Genomic DNA, 19588 nt, shown 5'->3' on the forward strand with positions numbered 1-19588 from the left:
GATGATAGCGGTGACAACTGATATTCACTCTGTATCTGAGGTGAGGATGAGCTGATTCAGCCGAAACATGTCATTTCAACATTAAAGTGTACCTAATGTAATCTGATACATAATGTAGTAAAACTAAAACATTTTAGAAACTTTTGAGAGTTTTGTGGTGCAAGGTTTTAGTGCAGTGCGATCGCCAGTTTTATCATACTAGTCCACGAAGCAGAGACTAGCATCAGTAGTACTCTATTTTAATTTGAGAAATCATTCTTGCAATGGCTGTAGGATGTTGGATGTAATTGCAATTTATTTGCTACGATAGGATATGATAGGCTATAATTTTTTTTCATTACTTCATATTATGGTACGTCTTTCAGAAATACGAAGATGAATGTATTTGAATCATTTATACATAGCGCACGGAAGTACAAAAATGCGGAAACACCGTGAGAAACGCTATGCTTGAGCTTAAATGCAGATGCTAGGCAAGCCCGCAGGTTGCGCGGTTGTATTTCAACACGAACGGCACCTATGCAGTGGACTCAATACGTCGCAAGTGTTAGACGTGGTCATAACAGTGTCCTGCGTAGTTGTGAGTATATTATGTCGACTGCAAGTAAAATCGTGCATGGGCAAATCGTCGGGGCTCGTATAGCTGGTGCTCGTATTGGTGGTACTTCCGTAAGCAAGGTTGATGCTGTTGTCTTCAGTCCTGAGACTGGTTTGATGGAGCTCTCCATGCTACTCTATACTGTGCAAGCTTCCTCATCTCCCAGTACATACTGCAGCCTACATCCTTCTGAATCTGCTTGGTGTATTCATCTCTTGGTCTCCCTCTAGGAATTTTACCCTCCACGCTGCCCTTCAATGCTAAATTTGTGATCCCTTGATGCCTCAGAACATGTCCTACCAACCGGTCCCTTCTTCTTGTCAAGTTGTGCCACAAACTCCTCTTCTCACCAATTCTATTCAATACCTCCTCATTAGTTATGTGATCTACCCATCAAATCTTCAGCATTCTTCTGTAGCACCACATTTCGAAAGCTTCTATTCTCTTCTTGTCCAAACTATATATCCTCCATGTTTTACTTCCATACATGGCTACACTCGATACAAATACTTTCAGAAACGCCTTCCTGACACTTAAATCTATACTCGATGTTAACAAATTTCTCTTCTTCAGAAACGCTTTCCTTGCCATTGCCAGTCTACATTTTATATCCTCTCTACTTCGACCATCATAAGTTATTTTGCTCCCCAAATAGCAAAACTCCCTCACTACTTTAAGTGTCTCATTTCCTAATCTAATTCCCTCAGCATTACCCGACTTAATTCGACTACATTCCATTATCCTCGTTTTGCTTTTGTTGATGTTCATCTTATATCCTCCTTTCAAGACACTGACCATTCCGTTCAACTGCTCTTCCAAGTCCTTTGCTGTCACTGACAGAATACAATGCCATCGGCGAACCTCAACGTTTTTATTTCTTCTCCATGGACTTTAATACCTACTCCGAATTTTTCTTTTGTTTTCTTTACTGCTTGCTCAATATACAGATTGAATAACATCTGGGAGGGGCTACAACCCTGTCTCACTCCCTTACCAACCGCTGCTTCCCTTTCATGCCCCTCGACTCTTATAACTGCCATCTGGTTTCTGTACAAATTGTAAATAGCCTTTCGATCCCTGTATTTTACCCCTGATAGCTTTAGAATTTGAAAGAGAGTATTCCAGTCAACATTCTCAAAAGCTTTCTCTAAGTCTACTAACGCTAGAAATGTAAATTTGCCTTTCCTCAATCTATTTTCTAAGATAAGTCGTAGGATCAGTGTTGCCTCACGTGTTCCACCATTTCTGCGGAATCAAAACTGATCTTCGCCAAGGTCAGCTTCTACCAGTTTGCCATTCGCCTGTAAAGAATTCGCGTTAGTGTTTTGCAGCTGTGACTTATTAAACTGATAGTTCGGTAATTTTCACATCTGTCAACACCTGCTTTCTTTGGGATTGGAATTATTATATTCTTCTTGAAGTCTGCTGGTATTTCGCCTGTCTCATACATCTTGCTCACTAGATGGTAGTGTTTTGTCAGGACTAGCTCTCCCAAGGCCGTCAGTAGTTCCAATGGAGTGTTGTCTACTCCCAGAGCCTTGTTTCGACTCAGGTCTTTCAGTGCTCTGTCAAACTCTTCACGCAGTAGCGTATCTCCCATTTCATCTTCATCTACACACTCTCCCATTTCCATAATATTGTTCTCAAGTACATCGCCCTTGTATAGACCCTCTATATACTCCTTCCACCTTTCTGCTTTCCCTTCTTTGCTTAGAACTGGGTTTCCATCTGAGCCTCTGAGCCATTGACATTCATGCAAGTGATTCTCTTTTCTCCAAAGGTCTCTTTAATTTTCCTGTAGGCAGTATCTATCTTACCCCTATTGAGATAAGCCTCTACATCCTTACATTTGTCCTCTAGCCATCCCTGCTTAGCCATTTTGCACTTCCTGTCGATCTCATTTTTGAGACGTTTGTATTCCTTTTTGCCTGCTTCATTTACTGCGTTTTTATATTTTCTCCTTTCATCAATTAAATTCAATATTTCTTCTGTTACCCAAGGATTTCTACTAGCCCTCGTCTTTTTACCTACTTGATCCTCTGCTGCCTTCACTACTTTATCCCTCATAGCTACCCATTCTTCTTCTACTGTATTTCTTTCCCCCATTCCTGTCAATTGTTCCCTTACGCTCTCCCTGAAACTCTGTATAACCTCTGGTTTAGTCAGTTTATCCAGGTCCCATCTCCTTAAATTCCCTCCTAAGCAAGGTAGGCGAAGCGTTTAGTGTTTCAAGAAGCACGGTGTCTAAGATTTATATCGCACACAGGGTAAGCGGAAAAACATAATCCACTAATTCACAAAGCGAAAGAAAGTTTGGTTTGAGTGATGGTGGTAGATGGTCGTGGAAGAGGACTGTGACGAAAAATAAGGGGACGACTGCTGTAAAAATCGTTTCAGAATGGCATGTCGTACTCACGAACTCTGTCAACACCAAAACAACAGGAAGGGCGTTCCACAAGCAGGGAAATGGAGGTCAAGGAGAACCTACAAAACCAATCAACAATGTTGCAAATGCCTGTAACAGGGAAACGCGATGCCGAAGCCAGAAAACCTGGCCTACCGAGTCTTGTTTCACACTGTCCCAACTTCTGGCCGAGTTTACACCCGAGAACTGAAATATGATGGGCGTTCTGTGATAACTTGGGCAGACATATCGTGACATTCCACTTCAACTACACCAATGGGTACTCTTCTAGGTCTCATAACTAACAAAGACGATGTTACTGTTTTGGCTGATCACGTCAATTCCGTGATACAATATTTCTTGCGCAATGCTGATTCTGTGTTGCAAGACGACAGGGCCGCTATCCACACAGTTCGTATCGCTCAGGCCTAGCTTTTTGATCACGAGAATGAATAAGTGCATTTTCCCTGGCGACTACAGGTAACACATCTCTAAATTATTGAGACTATGTGGGCCACTTTCGAGAAAAGGGTTCGTGACCGGACCCACATTCATCATCGTTATCTGAATTTTCCATTATTTTGTACGAAGAATAGGATACGATTCTCTTAAAACCCCTACAGTGCCTATATTTATTCATTCCCAAACGAGTGGAAGCTGTTTTTAATGGCAACGGGTTTGCTAGGCCATATTAGGCATGGTAATGTGTTCCGTTTTTTGTGTTCCCGTACTTCTGTCCACCCACTGCAGAGTGACTGGCTTCGCGCAACCAAAGACGAAACATACGGCTAATGCAGAATGTAAGAGACTGTTGTGTACATAGTTCCGCGTAGTCAGCGCGTACACAACTTTCCCACTAGAGCGCGCCCCGCTAAGCACAACAGCGCATGTGCAGTGCTCGTCCGTCTCCGCACTACGAGATGGCGCTGCCATAGAGACGGACCAAATTCTGCTTCCGCCGATCCGCGTATTAATATGTAACGCAGTCAATGAGATTGCTGCTAATGTAGAACCTTTTCTCCTCGCAGATCACACTAGCGCAGTGATACATGAACATGCGAGGTATTATAACGAGTGTACAGACCTCCGATCACCAGTCTGCATCAGACTGCATTTGTCTGCAACTGTCTGTACCAGTCTATAGTCAAGTTTCAGTCTGCCCCTAATAAGATTACCATATTCCTGTACATAGCCATGAAGATAAATGTATAGACACTTTTGTCAAGTATCAGAGATAAATGTGAGAATAAGATTAACGTACCAATACCAAAGGAACTTCCGATTGTCAATTGTAAATAGCTTCCAGAACCAAATTAAGTTATTTTTATGCTTGTTATTATTTTAATAAATGTGTGTGAAAATTAATCAAGATCTGTTTAAAGTTGGTCACTGTCAATCTGCTACTCTAAGCGTGCAAGTGGCATTGCTATCATCTGACCTAAAGGCAGAAGATAAACACGCCATGATAAGATCATGAGACATATTGCTGACTCTCGCCTACTTCGTTAGAGAGACAAGTTAAATAATCTGATGGTGTGTGTACTGAAGGTCTTACAGTACGCACACCACAGAGACCCATTCAAAAACCAAACACTTTGTATTTATGTTAAACATTTAATGTATTGTTGAATACACACAGATAAGGTTATAATGATTTGTTTATAAGCGGTGTTCAAAAAGTCTCTCCGCAGTTCCGTATGACTGTAAGTCGCTCGTGCCGTATGCCGCAGTGAATACACCGAAATGAAACTCAGTGAAATACAAGTTATTAATTTATTTAATATTCATTTTTACTTACAGATTTTCACATTAAATGTTGAATGTGTCCCCCTGTTGACGAATACACAATTCAATTCGTCTAATCATGTTTCCAAACACAGGCTGTAACATTTCTTCTGTAACAGAATCAGTGAAAGTGGATATTGCAATTTTCAATTCATCGATAGATTTTGGACGGTTATTTCAGAGAGTTGATTTCGCTGCACCCCAGAAGAAAAAGTCAGGTAGTGTTAGGTCAGGCGATCGCGGAGGCCAAAGTCCCTGTGAAATTATGCGATCACCAAAAACATCAGCAAGCATTGACATTGAAATGCGAGCTGTATGCGCGGTTGCACCATCTTGTTGAAAATAACCGTTCCGTATTTCACTTAACAAACGCTCTCCTATGAATCGGTACATAATATCACCGCAGTATCCTTGTGCGTTTTTGTTTCGTTGAAAAATATGGGACCCACAATCTGACGTCTAGAAATTTCAATCCAAACTCCTATTTTCACAGAATCAAGTGGTTCCTCTTGAATACACAATGGATTTGCAGTACTCCACATACGAGAATTTTGCGAGTTCATGTACCCAGATAAATGAAACTACGCCTCATCAGTGAAAAACGTTTCATGAAGAATATCCCTCATATTTTGCTGAACGAAATTTTTGAACCATTGACAATAATGCAGTCTCTTGCTATGATCAGTATTTTTCAGTTCTTGCACGACTGACACTTTGTATGGGAAAAGTTTTAATATTTTCCTTACAGCTGTGTAGGCTGTTCCAACACTAACATCGATTTCATGGCCGAGTTTTCTTAATGACTTGTTCGGACTCACGGACATTTTATCGGATATATCGAGTAGTTTGTCCTCAGACAAAACGCTAGGACGACCACTTCTTGGTGCATCTGTCACTGAACCCGTAGTTCGAAATTTGTTAAACAAGTCTCGCACAGTATCGCGGTGTGGGAGTGTTGTCTCCAGGACAACTGAAGTAAATGTTTGACGAACTGAAACTGTGTATTTACCGCCAGCTTTGAACACTTGTTCGACTAAAAACACACGTTCTTCAGTAGTTAGCATTTTGACAGTGACAAAAACGAGACAAACGAACAAAGGAACTAAAATTAACCGTTCACGTCAACACGTAACCACACACACGAACGATACTACTGACGCTGGCTGAGATAAACGGAACAGTGGAATGTTGGGAGAGTCCACTCGAAGGGAAGTAAGCCAGGCAGGCGAACAATCATACGGCACGCGCGGCTAACAATCATACGGCACTGCGGAGAGACTTTTTGAATACCCCGTATAAAAATTTAACATACTTAAGTTTTGTAAGAAATGAATGAAGTGCGATTGCTTTATTGTAGGAAAGGAGTCGTGTAAAAAGCATACAATCATTGTTTCTCTCAGAGGGACGGGGTGATGGAATTGAAATAATAAAAGCCGCCTTCGTCAAAGCAGGATCTGGCACGAGGCGCTTGGACCGCACATCACTCGTGGAATCTGTGTCGCATCAGCTGATGGCGCCACCAGGAGTCATTACCTCGCCAGGATCTCCTCTCTTAGACTCCTGCTGAAATTGCCAGCGTCTAAGTGCCATATGGCCTGGGTTAACGACGACAGATGTTAGTCTGGAGCTTAGTGACGGTTGCCATTTGCATAGCTGTATAGAGGAAGAATATCGGCATCATCACTATGATTTCTGGAGCTCATTAAAATTTCTCATAGATGCATACCGATGGTTGCTGGTACCACTACACTGTCTCAAGCTGAATAATTATTAACTTTCCATGAAATATGTGAGACTTTAACGCATGTCTTCATACATCAATACCATTGTTGGATTTTGTGGTTCTATTCTGTGCAAAACTTTTCTTTCTAAAAAGTCTCACTTAACTGTGTCTTCCTCATTAGGATAATGGATAGAAATTTAACTGCAAAACAATCATCACGATATTACGGATAATACAATGTTGTTACAGTTTATCGCTTGGCAAAATAAGAAAAATCACACTACACGTGGTCGTGACAGCACTCTGTTCTTTCAGTACAATGGCGAAAATGACACAGCCAATCAGAAATGTTGCACGATGGCACTGGTCATAATTATAATAGTTGTTAATACTGCTCTGAGGTCAGTCGCATGGCAAGGCAGTTCTCCTACTGGCAAATCACAGCGTAATAATCTTTTGAACATTACTGATACTTAGCAGAGCCAACGGCCTTGCCGCAGTGATAAAACCCCGTCAGATCATCGAAGTTAGGCGCTATGGGGCTGGGCTAGCACTTGGGTTGGTGACCATCCGGTCTGCCGAGTGCTGTTGGCCAGTGGGGTGCACTCAGCCCTTGTGAGGCAAACTGAGGGGCTACTTTGTTGAGAAGTAGCATGTACAGTCTCGTAAACTGACTTACAACCGGGAGTGCGATGTGCTGACCACATGCCCCTCCATATCCACATCCAGTGACGCCAGTGGTCTGAGGAGGACACGGCGACCGGTCGGTACCGTTGGACATTTCGAGGCCTGTTAGAACGGAGAATACTTTGCAGTGTGTTGTGTACATAGTTCCGCGTAGTCAGCGCGTACACGACTTTCCCACTAGAGCGCACCCCGATAAGCACAACAGCGCAGGCGCAGCGCTCGTTCGTCTCCGCACTACGAGATGGCGCTGTCTTAGAGATGGACCAAATTCTGCTTCCGCCGATCCGCGTATTAATATGTAACGCGGCCAATGAGATTGCTGCTAACGTAGAACCTTTTCTCCACACGGATCACACTCGCGCAGTTATACCTGAATTCGCGAGGTATTATAACGAGTGTACAGACCTCCGTTTAGTCAGTCTGCATTAGTCTGCATTAGTCTGTAGTCAAGTTTCAGTCTGCGCCTAATAAGATTATCACATTCCTGTACATAGCCATGAAGAGAAATGTATAGACACTTTGTCAAGTATCAGAGATATGTGAGAATAAGATTAACGTACCAAGACCAAAGCAACTTCAGATTGTCAATTGTAAATAGCATCCAGAACCAAGTTAAGTTATTTTTATGCTTTTTATTACTTTAATAAACGTGTGTGAAAATTAGTCAAGTTCTGTTTAAAGTTGGTCACCGTCAATCTGCTACTCTAAGCGTGCAAGTGGCATTTCTATCGTCTGACCTAACGGCAGAAGATAAACACGCCACGATAAGACCACGAGATATATTGCTGACACTCGCCTACTTCGTTAGGGTGACAAGTCAAATAATCTGATGGTGTGTGTACCGAAGGTCTTACAGTACGAACACCACACAGAGGCTACACAATGAGGCATAAGAGAGGGCTAGTATTTGTTGACACATTGACAGTTTATGTCAGATAATAAATGAAACTGTCTTCGCAAACCTTCGCTACCTGGTCAAAAACTTTCGGTCATCCTAGGAAATCCGGAACTGACCACTAGACGTCTCGAGCATAGAAGTAGGCGGGGAGTATCATGTTTTTCGTGGTTAGGGCGTGGTAACACTGTTGCGCTTAAGAAAGTAGCAAATGTTAAAGAATATGAACACATTTTACAGCATCGTGCGCCGCACACGATAAAGGTTAAGTCATTAAAGGTACAAGGTAGTGCTCAAATAATGTGTCCCGCAACGTGTGTATGCGGGACGCTAATTGTCCCGCTTTATGGTAAACCTGGCCTAGGTTAGAAAGAAACCGCATTCAAGGGAAGTACATGGGGCGCGTTGCGTACATGCAACGGTGTCGGGCGTGTGGACAATGACAGCAGCCGCTCACACCCACGCCGCCCCTGGAGGGAGACAAATGGGTGTCGCACGCGTTCGGCCACTAGCCCGCTCGCTCGCTCCCCTCCCCCCGCTGTACCACTGTCTCGCGTTACGACGGCGCCGTGCAGTTAGTACACACTACTTATCACAGAGGTTCGGTGTTTTTATGCGATTCATAAAATAAATAGTGTTTAGTGTTTTGTTGTGCACTTTGCTATTATTATTACTGAACAGTTCGTTTGGATTTTAGTCATTTCTGATTCAGAAAAGACAGTGAAAAAGTAAACTACAAAAACTGTAAACTGAAGTGTTCCTACCGGCATGATTGGAATAATTCGTATCCTTTTTTGAAAAAAGCTGCTACGAATGCGCATAAAGCTTTTTGCAACATGGGTATGAAATCATTTATGATACCACACGGAGGTTTGAATGATGTAAAACGGCATGATAGCGTCCCAGAACACCAACAGGGTGAAAGATCTCGAAAGAATACTCAGACTTTGCAGCAGCTTTTAAAGTGTGATGTATTCACGACACACGAGGAAAAAGTGACAGCTTCAGAGTTGCCCAAAGTTTATCATGGCGTAGACCGTAACTTGTTGTACAGTTCTATTGACTGCGATTCAACCTTATGGCCCGTGATATTTAATGATTCCCAAATCGCGTCAAAAATATCGCTCGGTAGAACTAAAACGTCCTCTTTCATTTCCAAATTTCTGGCTCCAGCATCAATCTAAGTGTAAGTAGGCTGTGTATGTTTTCTTATTGGCTATGTTACGTAGCGCTCTGTGTGCTAGTTTGCATTGTTGTCTGCTATTGTAGTGTTGGGCAGCTGGACGTGAACAGCGCATAGCGTTGCGCAGTTGGAGGTGAGCCGCCAGCAGTGGTGGATGTGGGGAGAGAGATGGCGGAGTTTTGAAATTTGTAATACTGGATATTATGAACTGCTATGTATATTATGATTTTTCAACACTATTAAGGTAAATACATTGTTTGTTCTCTATCAAAAACTTTCATTTGCTAACTATGCCTATCAGTAGTTAGTGCCTTCCGTAGTTTGAATCTTTTATTTAGCTGGCAGTAGTGGCGCTCGCTGTATTGCAGTAGTTCGAGTAACGAAGATTTTTGTGAGGTAAGTGATTTGTGAAAAGTATAGGTTATTGTTAGTCAGGGCCATTCTTTTGTAGGGATTTCTGAAAGTCAGATTGCGTTGCGCTAAAAATATTGTGTGTCAGTTTAAGCACAGTCATGTATAATTTTTCTAAGGGGACGTTTCATATGTCGACCCTTAGCCAAGGATACCTCACTGGAATCTTCTGATTTTTTCTTGTAGTTTGTGTAATTAGTGTAGATTTTGTTTATTGCTAGCGCGTAATTGTAGAGAGAATTTCTGTTGTAGTTGTAGTTTTTCATTCTTGTACGGTAAAACAGTTGTGGCATGCATGTAGATTTGCACAAAGTATTTCGCAGCTGCGCTTGCAATTAACTAGATATTATTTTCAGTGCTATGTTAATGTGTTCGCCTATTGTTGCTCTTCAAATTGTGTTTTTCTGTGTTATCGTGTGAAATATTGTGACAGTAATGGCGTGTGAAACACGTAATACTAGGCTCCAAAGTAAACTGAGAAATGACAGTGAAGACGAAAGCAGTGTGTTAGCGCCACCGAGTAATGAATTAACTAATGTTCAAAGTAGTAATTTGGTAATTGTACACAGGGAAATGGAGCGGGCTGCAAACAATGGTGTAGACAGTGAAACAATTAGTGAACAGGGAAGCATTATCGATCGATCGGTCGGCGACAGCTTGCCTCAGGAATCCGAAATGACAGGACACAATCTTGCAAATACTGTAGATTCAGGTTTTGCATCCTCACCCTTTTCTCAAATAAGTCAAGACACATTTTTTGCTTTTCAAACTGCGAATATTGCCGGTTCAAATGCATTGCCGAATAGCACTGAGGAACATGTTTCAGACACCAGTGCATTGTTATTACAATTAATGCAACAAATGGGACAAAAGCTTCAAAAGTTAGACACAATGCAACAAAATCTTCAAAAGTTAAACACAATGGAACAAAATCAGAGACAAACACAGCAAAAGCTTCAAAAGTTAGACACCACACTTGAACAAACACGTGAAGATTTAAATACTGAGTTACATAACATTGAATCGAAATGTCAAAAAGTCTGTAATGACGTAAAAACACAAATTTGTGAGCATTTTCAAACTATTTTTTTGCGGCATGAAAATGCATTACAGAATCACGAAGCAGCCATAAAAGAACTGCAAACTATTGTTCATCAAAATCATGAGACCCTGCAAGCTAAAATTGACACAGTTGCATCTACCGATTCAGTTACGCAACTTGCAAAAACTCAAGAAAACTTAAAGAACACAGTAGATACTCTGAAAATTGGTTCAGAAAGACACATGGAGGAAATTAGTTCATTATCAGAGAAAGTAGTTGAACTTTCGAATCAGCTAAATAATTTATCTACAAAGGTAGATGATAATCTGAATGACACAAAACCGGTAGTCTTTAATGACACAGAAGAGTGAGAACAAATTAGGAAACTGAGACAAAATCTGAATCAAATTAATACGCAACACCAAAGATAAATCCGGGAAGTACAAGATCAGTTGGCACAAGTAATACAAGAATTACGTATTTCAGAGGACACTCGCGCTCCAGTACGGGAAGGGGGACATAGAAATACGGAACAACCACAAAATAATAACACAGGACACTTCGGAAATTATGAAAGAAATTGGCAAGGTACACCGAATTTTGAGATGCAACCGCCGAAACGACGTAACAATGACCGACATGCGACTCGCCGACATGATGATTTTGACTATAAGCTGTTCATTACTACATGTAAATTCAAAACGTTTAAGAATTCTGGCAACGACATTCATCCACAAGCGTGGCTTCATCAATTCTCTCATTGTTTTCCTCCCAACTGGTCATTAGAACACAGATTAGAATTTATGTGTGGCTACTTAGAGAATGAACCAGCTGTAAGAATACGATCGGTCATTCACGATTGCCACAGTGAAGGAGAATTTTACCATGCCTTCCTCTCAGCATATTGGTCTCAAACCACACAAGACCGAGTAAAACATGGCATCATAATGATGAAACATTTCGAACAATCTGAATTTTCCAGTCTTGTGAAATATTTTGAAGACATGTTGCACAAGAATCAGTACCTGTCAAACCCATACAGCCCCTCAGAACTCATCCGCATTTGCTTAATCAAATTACCTGAACATTTACGGCATATTATTTTGGCAGGACGTTGCAAAGACGACATTGATGCTTTTCAGGGACTCTTACAAGAATTAGAAATTGACACTGACAACTGCGGAACGCGAAAACAGGAACACAACAATTACAGGCCACATCCGTCGCAATTCCGCGATGAAAGAAATAATAACTGGACACGACAAGGCTATTCTCACAACACAAATCGTGACCAAAACAGACACCACCCGTATGACAACATTGGCAGAATAATAGTTACAGAGAAAGATCGCATTTCCATAGTAATGAATATGACAGAGACAATCATAGAAACAGACAATATGGCAACCAGAACAATTATTATCAAGGGAGACGGAATAACTTCAGATGCAACAGTCCAGCGCACAGTTACGATTCAGGGAGAAATTCTCCACCATGTGACCGACAAGAAAGAAACTATGGAATCTACCGACATGACGACAGACGATATGATCGTAACGACAGACCTGAATTGCATCAGAACTGGCGGGATTCAAACAGAGCAGGGCACTCTCGGCAAGGAGAATTTGTAGAAGTTAGGTCTCCTAATCCCAGTAACGATGTGCACCAACAAAGAGACAGACAATGACTCGCACCGCAGGCAGCCATGTACGCCTGCTGGCTCAGAGAAAAATAACATAGAGGCTAACCTTGAGAAAAATTCCAGTATTCTTTACCGACGTGTACCGCATGATAATTGTGTTGAAGTTGAAACTGCGTACTAGGAAGAGTAAAAGGTTACACCACATTTCACATGTAAAACCGTTTATTGAAAGATAATCTGCTTTTTAACTTTGTCTTTGCCATAAAATTTTTCACTTCACGCTACTAGTACAATTTGTCACACTGAGAAACTGTTAACATGTAATAATGTTTTGAAGTTAACTATCCAGTCTAGAACCTAGGGAACATATTTAGACAGTATTTATGAGTGCATTGTTATAGTGAACAGACGACACAGTGTTATTGTGTGTGTACATTCTTGCTTGTTAGTTGCACGATTACGTAACGACTATAAGGCTCACATACTTCAAACATATACCGGCACTGCTAATGAGATTTTAATGCAACATTTTCGTTTACTTGAAAATACATTCTGGATTTAAAGTACTTTCTGTGAGATACCAGATGACACAGTGGTTAGTTTATGTGACAGCTACACGATTTTATCACGACGCTACTAATGAGTGACAATTTACAATGTTGCTTTTGCGGTGTTTCTGTTTTAAATCTGCACAGTTTTTCTGAATTATTCTGGAAAGTAAAACATGTTTTAGTAGTAACTTTTGTAGTATAGCTACAATGAGACAGCCTCTTTCATAGCACAACAATACATTACATTATAGTACTTTCTTGATCACGGTAAGGTAGGTAATAACTACGATATCTATACGCAAAGCATTTCACTTTCGTTTATGATGAGGTACGTACATTGGCTTCTGCAGAACTTCTGCTTTTGGAGGACAATAACTACGACACTTCCACAGAGATTATCCTACAGCAAGACGCACATTTAGCGCTACAGGACACGTATTTGAGTGATTAATTTTGCACTTAAATCATTTATTTTTAAAGATATTTGAAGTACAATGGTACAAAGGATTTCCGTGATACATTTCATTCCATTGCTGTACTCTGTAGCACCTGAGGGTATAATTACATTAATCCTCAGGGGGTACATGCCTACATTGTGTACTATGTGTCTGGCAAGCACAAGGAGCCCTAGCTAATATGGTATATAACTTTACACATCGGTACCATATTCCTCTAACACATAAATTACACAGCTATCTGATCATTTAACAGAGAAATAAACATTTTTTTACTACATCGATGACACGTGTTTATGCAATTACACTAACTTCACCCTTATGCAATTGTATTTTATCTGTAATTTGTGATCTGTTCATATATGTTTTCAGAACCATTGTGATACTATGAGAACTTTGAATGAAGTATTTGGTATGAGATCATGATTTTTAAAGTACGTTTGAGGTAGATGACACTATTGAAATGAGCAGAGAATTTTCTTTAGGTTTTGAAGTTATTGCAGAAAGCTACGACGTTTTTGAGATTTGACTGAGGTGTTATGATGTTATTTTTACGACGACGATGTGTATTATGCTGTTGAGGTATGTTTATGATCAATAAGCCGATGTTATATGAGGAATTTGATTATGCTACATATTTATTAAGATGAAATATTGAAAAGTGTCGACGAATATGTATATGTGTAGTAAGGTAAGGAATAAGGAGTAGTGGTTAGGGACACTGATTTATGAAAAGGATGTTGGAAACCAAGAATCATACTTTAAGAGTTATGAAATGTATGTAAATGCGTGAATGTATTACAATACCGACGAAAATTTTTTGGACAATGTTATATTCAGAGGATTTTGTTTCTACACATTTGCAACGCAAATTCTTGACCTGTGAAATATTTTTATATGAGACTGTCACTGTAGTGGAAACTGCTGTCATAAATATTTCCGTAAGAAAGTTAAGTGACCACCTGCACATAATGTGTCATTGGCACCCAGCTGTGTCAGACGCCTGGAGAACAAGCCATTAGTGTGTGCCTTTTCAGAGGCACAGGTAGAAAAAAAGAAAGGGGAGGCCATTATCCTCGCTATTGACATTTCCTTGTTGAAAGCATACTGTGGAGCTCATAATTTATGATATTTACTAAAATGCCTAATGAAATGATGAGAAACATTTTACATCTATTGCCTTTGTAGTTGAGAGATTGCTTATTTTGTTTAATATCTGGTTTCCAGCTGTGTTGCAGCATTAGTTTTATAAAATAAACTTAGATGCATTTGCTAATGTGAACACTTTCTGTCAACAGATCTATTAAATAATTATTTTATGATCCACATTCTTCGAAAAAGGAGCTCTTGGAATGGAAAGAACAATAAGAAGGGACTGATAACAATAACTGCATATATAATTTTCTTTTCGAGTACTTGGTAATTTTTTGTAGAATTCGTTTTTGCGGTGCACCACTTTAATTACATAGACATTAAGATGTGAATATACATTTCCCTTGTCTGCATTATTGTCTTTAGTGTAATGTTTTTTTCTGCTTGAGCTATGTTATGTTTAGATATAAGTTATTTCATTTGCTGCTGCTGTTTGTTGGGCATAGTGTTACTGAATTTGACTTTGTGTTACTCTTCTAAGCCAGTTTACCACTGATTTATTTTTCTTGTTTGCTGCACATTGCCTTATGTTACTTGTAATATTGCAATTGCTTTGCTAATTTCTATAATGCTGCTTGCTTTCTCAATTTGCATTTTTTATCATTGCTGTTTGTGTTAATTGTTTTGTGCTGCTGCATTGCCTCGTCCCTTGATATATATATCTGAGCTCAGTAGATTTAAGTTAGCTTAAGAGGGGTAGACTATATAAGAAACTGACTATGGAGAATAGGTAAAGAATGCATTGCGAAGTTATATGAAAAAGATTTGGGCCAAAATGAGTATTGTACAATCAGAAATAATTATTTTGAAAGAAATATGAATAGACTACAGGAAGGAGGTATAGATAGGACTTTTTGGGAATAATGATGAATGAAGGGAGATCTCCAAGAAGCAAAGAAAGTTTTGTTTGCAAAATACTGCAATAAGACAAAACCTGTCCTTTCCTTGTGTTATCCCACTATGTGTTTATGTACCCTTGTTTATATGTCTTTTCCTGTCTTTATGTGTTTAGCTGATGAGAGCTATGTTGTAGAATTTTTCTGATAATATGTTATTTTCTTTGTAAAGGTGTTTAGACATTATTTATTCTGTTTTGTTTTAATGCTCATGTGTGAAATTGATGTTTCGAAAGTTATTCTGATCTTTTATGTATGTACTCATGTCATAATTCCTGTAACAGTAATGTATATGTTATTTCTATTCTTTTGTAAAACCTATTACTACAAACGTTATCTGTATTGTTATGTTTTAATGATGTATTTTGAACCTTTTTAATTGTATTTTCATGTTATAATATTGTAATTGACACCAGTTCATCGAATTAAGTAACTTGTAAGCATTCATTTGACTGCACACATTTCTGTTGGTCATAGTAATGCACAATATGTGAGAAGTTGGGACTGTTAGTGTTTGCACGTGTGTCACTAATTCAGCAAGGGACTGAATAACAGCATTGCTGGTTCTAAGGACAATTCCAAAAACTTCGTGAGTGTACAAGTGGTGGTTTATGGACTTGCTATCTTCTCTGCAAGACTCTTCGATGGTGATTGTGCACCTGCACAGTCGCAGCAATGGCTGCTGGCCATCTCTACAAGGACTACAGTGGGTCTACACCTTTGATGACCCACCAATACCATTATTTCTACAAGGACTACAGTGGGTCTACACCTTTGCTGACTCACCAGTACCATTATTTCTACAAGGACTGCAGTGGGTCTGCACCTCTGGTGCCCCAGCAATACCGTAATCTCTACCAGGACTACAGTGGGTCTACTCTGTGATGACCTAAATACCAATATTCTTCAAAACTTCGACTGACTCTGCTGTGGGTTTGCTCTGTTGTGGCCCATTACCTGTCTGCATGTCAAGAGTCAGCACTGTCTTTCCGTTGGAAGGACAACACTACTTCTTCAAGACTGCATGGAAATCCACTACTTCTGTGTGCAATTTCGTTTACTAAAGAGACTTTGTGAAAAAAAACTGTAATTACTATTATGATGAATGATCAGGACTATCTTTATGGACTGTGAGAAAATTTACCTTTTGACCAACATTGTATCAATAAGTGTGTGCATTTGATATCTTTGTTATTGTGATTATGAAAAATTTTATCAAATCATTATTGGCCACTGCCCAAAACAATTTCTAAAATTTTTGTGGGGAGCATGGGGGCTATGTAAGTAGGCTGTGTATGTTTTCTTATTGGCTATGTTACGTAGCGCTCTGTGTGCTAGTTTGCATTGTTGTCTGCTATTGTAGTGTTGGGCAGCTGGACGTGAACAGCGCATAGCGTTGCGCAGTTGGAGGTGAGCCGCCAGCAGTGGTGGATGTGGGGAGAGAGATGGCGGAGTTTTGAAATTTGTAATACTGGATATTATGAACTGCTATGTATATTATGATTTTTCAACACTATTAAGGTAAATACATTATTTGTTTCTATCAAAATCTTTCATTTGCTAACTATGCCTATCAGTAGTTAGTGCCTTCCATAGTTTGAATCTTTTATTTAGCTGGCAGTAGTGGCGCTCGCTGGATTGCAGTAGTTCGAGTAACGAAGATTTTTGTGAGGTAAGTGATTTGTGCAAAGTATAGGTCATTGTTAGTCAGGGCCATTCTTTTGTAGGGATTTCTGAAAGTCAGATTGCGTTGCGATAAAATTATTGTGTGTCAGTTTAAGCACAGTCTTGTACAGTTTTTCTAAGGGGACGTTTCATAAGATAGCGTGGAAAAACTAAGGCCATGTGTGTTTTACAGCATTTCGAGAGATCCGCCACATCACGTATATACACTCCTGGAAATTGAAATAAGAACACCGTGAATTCATTGTCCCAGGAAGGGGAAACTTTATTGACACATTCCTGGGGTCAGATACATCACATGATCACACTGACAGAACCACAGGCACATAGACACAGGCAACAGAGCATGCACAATGTCGGCACTAGTACAGTGTATATCCACCTTTCGCAGCAATGCAGGCTGCTATTCTCCCATGGAGACGATTGTAGAGATGCTGGATGTAGTCCTGTGGAACGGCTTGCCATGCCATTTCCACCTGGCGCCTCAGTTGGACCAGCGTTCGTGCTGGACGTGCAGACCGCGTGAGACGACGCTTCATCCAGTCCCAAACATGCTCAATGGGGGACAGATCCGGAGATCTTGCTGGCCAGGGCAGTTGACTTACACCTTCTAGAGCACTTTGGGTGGCACGGGATACATGCGGACGTGCATTGTCCTGTTGGAACAGCAAGTTCCCTTGCCGGTCTAGGAGTGGTAGAACGATGGGTTCGATGACGGTTTGGATCTACCGTGCACTATTCAGTGTCCCCTCGACGATCACCAGTGGTGTACGGCCAGTGTAGGAGATCGCTCCCCACACCATGATGCCGGGTGTTGGCCCTGTGTGCCTCGGTCGTATGCAGTCCTGATTGTGGCGCTCACCTGCACGGCGCCAAACACGCATACGACCATCATTGGCACCAAGGCAGAAGCGACTCTCATCGCTGAAGACGACACGTCTCCATTCGTCCCTCCATTCACGCCTGTCGCGACACCACTGGAGGCAGGCTGCACGATGTTGGGGCGTGAGCGGAAGACGGCCTAACGGTGTGCGGGACCGTAGCCCAGCTTCATGGAGAAGGTTACGAATGGTCCTCGCCGATACCCCAGGAGCAACAGTGTCCCTAATTTGCTGGGAAGTGGCGGTGCGGTCCCCTACGGCACTGCGTAGGATCCTACGGTCTTGGCGTGCATCCGTGCGTCGCTGCAGTCCGGTCCCAGGTCGACGGGCACGTGCACCTTCCGCCGACCACTGGCGACAACATCGATGTACTGTGGAGACCTCACGCCCCACGTGTTGAGCAATTCGGCGGTACGTCCACCCGGCCTCCCGCATGCCCACTATACGCCCTCGCTCAAAGTCCGTCAACTGCACATACGGTTCACGTCCACGCTGTCGCGGCATGCTACCAGTGTTAAAGACTGCGATGGAGCTCCGTATGCCACGGCAAACTGGCTGACACTGACGGCGGCGGTGCACAAATGCTGCGCAGCTAGCGCCATTCGACGGCCAACACCGCGGTTCCTGGTGTGTCCGCTGTGCCGTGCATGTGATCATTGCTTGTACAGCCCTCTCGCAGTGTCCGGAGCAAGTATGGTGGGTCTGACACACCGGTGTCAATGTGTCCTTTTTTCCATTTCCAGGAGTGTATATATATATATAATTATTTCCAATAATTGTCAGTTTCTACTCTCCAAAGAGTGGAATCGGCATCTGCCTGTTTGATTTTTATGAGGACCCGGATGAAAAAGCGATCGATATTTATAATAATATAATAATTAGACTCAAAGCGCGGGATTTGGATTTCACGAACGTATAGCCTTCTTTGCCGAAGACCCTAATGTTAATTTTGGCAAAAATAATTCAGTTATTTTCTCAATATAATGTCAACATCTTGTCTGAAGGGTATTCAGAACATGTGGTACACAATGTTATCCGTCATGCTAGGGGGAAGTGCAAGTTTCAACTGTCCAGTTGTAGTAGGAAAATATTTTGATGACAACCACGCAAAGAAAACGGAATGATTCCTTCGATTTCTAGATAATGCTTTAAAAATATTTCAGAGCGCCATCATGTTTTTGGATAAAAGTAATGCTTTATCATGTGAAACCTTTAACATCTAAACAGATTTAGGCCTAAAAATAGAGCAAATAATTAACTAAAAATTCTTTGGGTTTATTTGCTCAAATGCCCTCAACAGCTTCGCAGTTGAACAAGAGTCTATCAAAACTGTTTTGACTACATGGTACAAAAATTCATGGAAATACCTGGACGATCACTTTGATTTTTCAAAAGATAATAATTAGGCAATAACGGGAATATTTGCATTGGAAAATACATTTTTTCGCAAGGCTCTTTATATGTGTTGAGAAAACTTATCAGTCACCAAACTCACAGATCTAGACGAATATTATAATGAGTTCTGCAGTGTTGAGGAAATTGTAAATAAAATTACTGAGAAGCTTAAGCAAACACCCCCGTTAAATTAAAAACAAAATCT

The 19588-nt window shown here is 40.9% G+C and overlaps 1 protein-coding gene across 1 annotated transcript in view; it reads right to left on the bottom strand.

The window, feature by feature from the left end:
* Positions 1-19588, bottom strand: part of LOC126101247 (brachyurin-like) — a 182028-nt gene that overhangs the window by 121827 nt on the left and 40613 nt on the right. The window lies entirely within an intron of this gene.

The sequence above is a fragment of the Schistocerca cancellata genome, chromosome 9, assembly GCF_023864275.1.
Source record: "Schistocerca cancellata isolate TAMUIC-IGC-003103 chromosome 9, iqSchCanc2.1, whole genome shotgun sequence".
Lineage (NCBI taxonomy): Eukaryota > Metazoa > Arthropoda > Insecta > Orthoptera > Acrididae > Schistocerca > Schistocerca cancellata.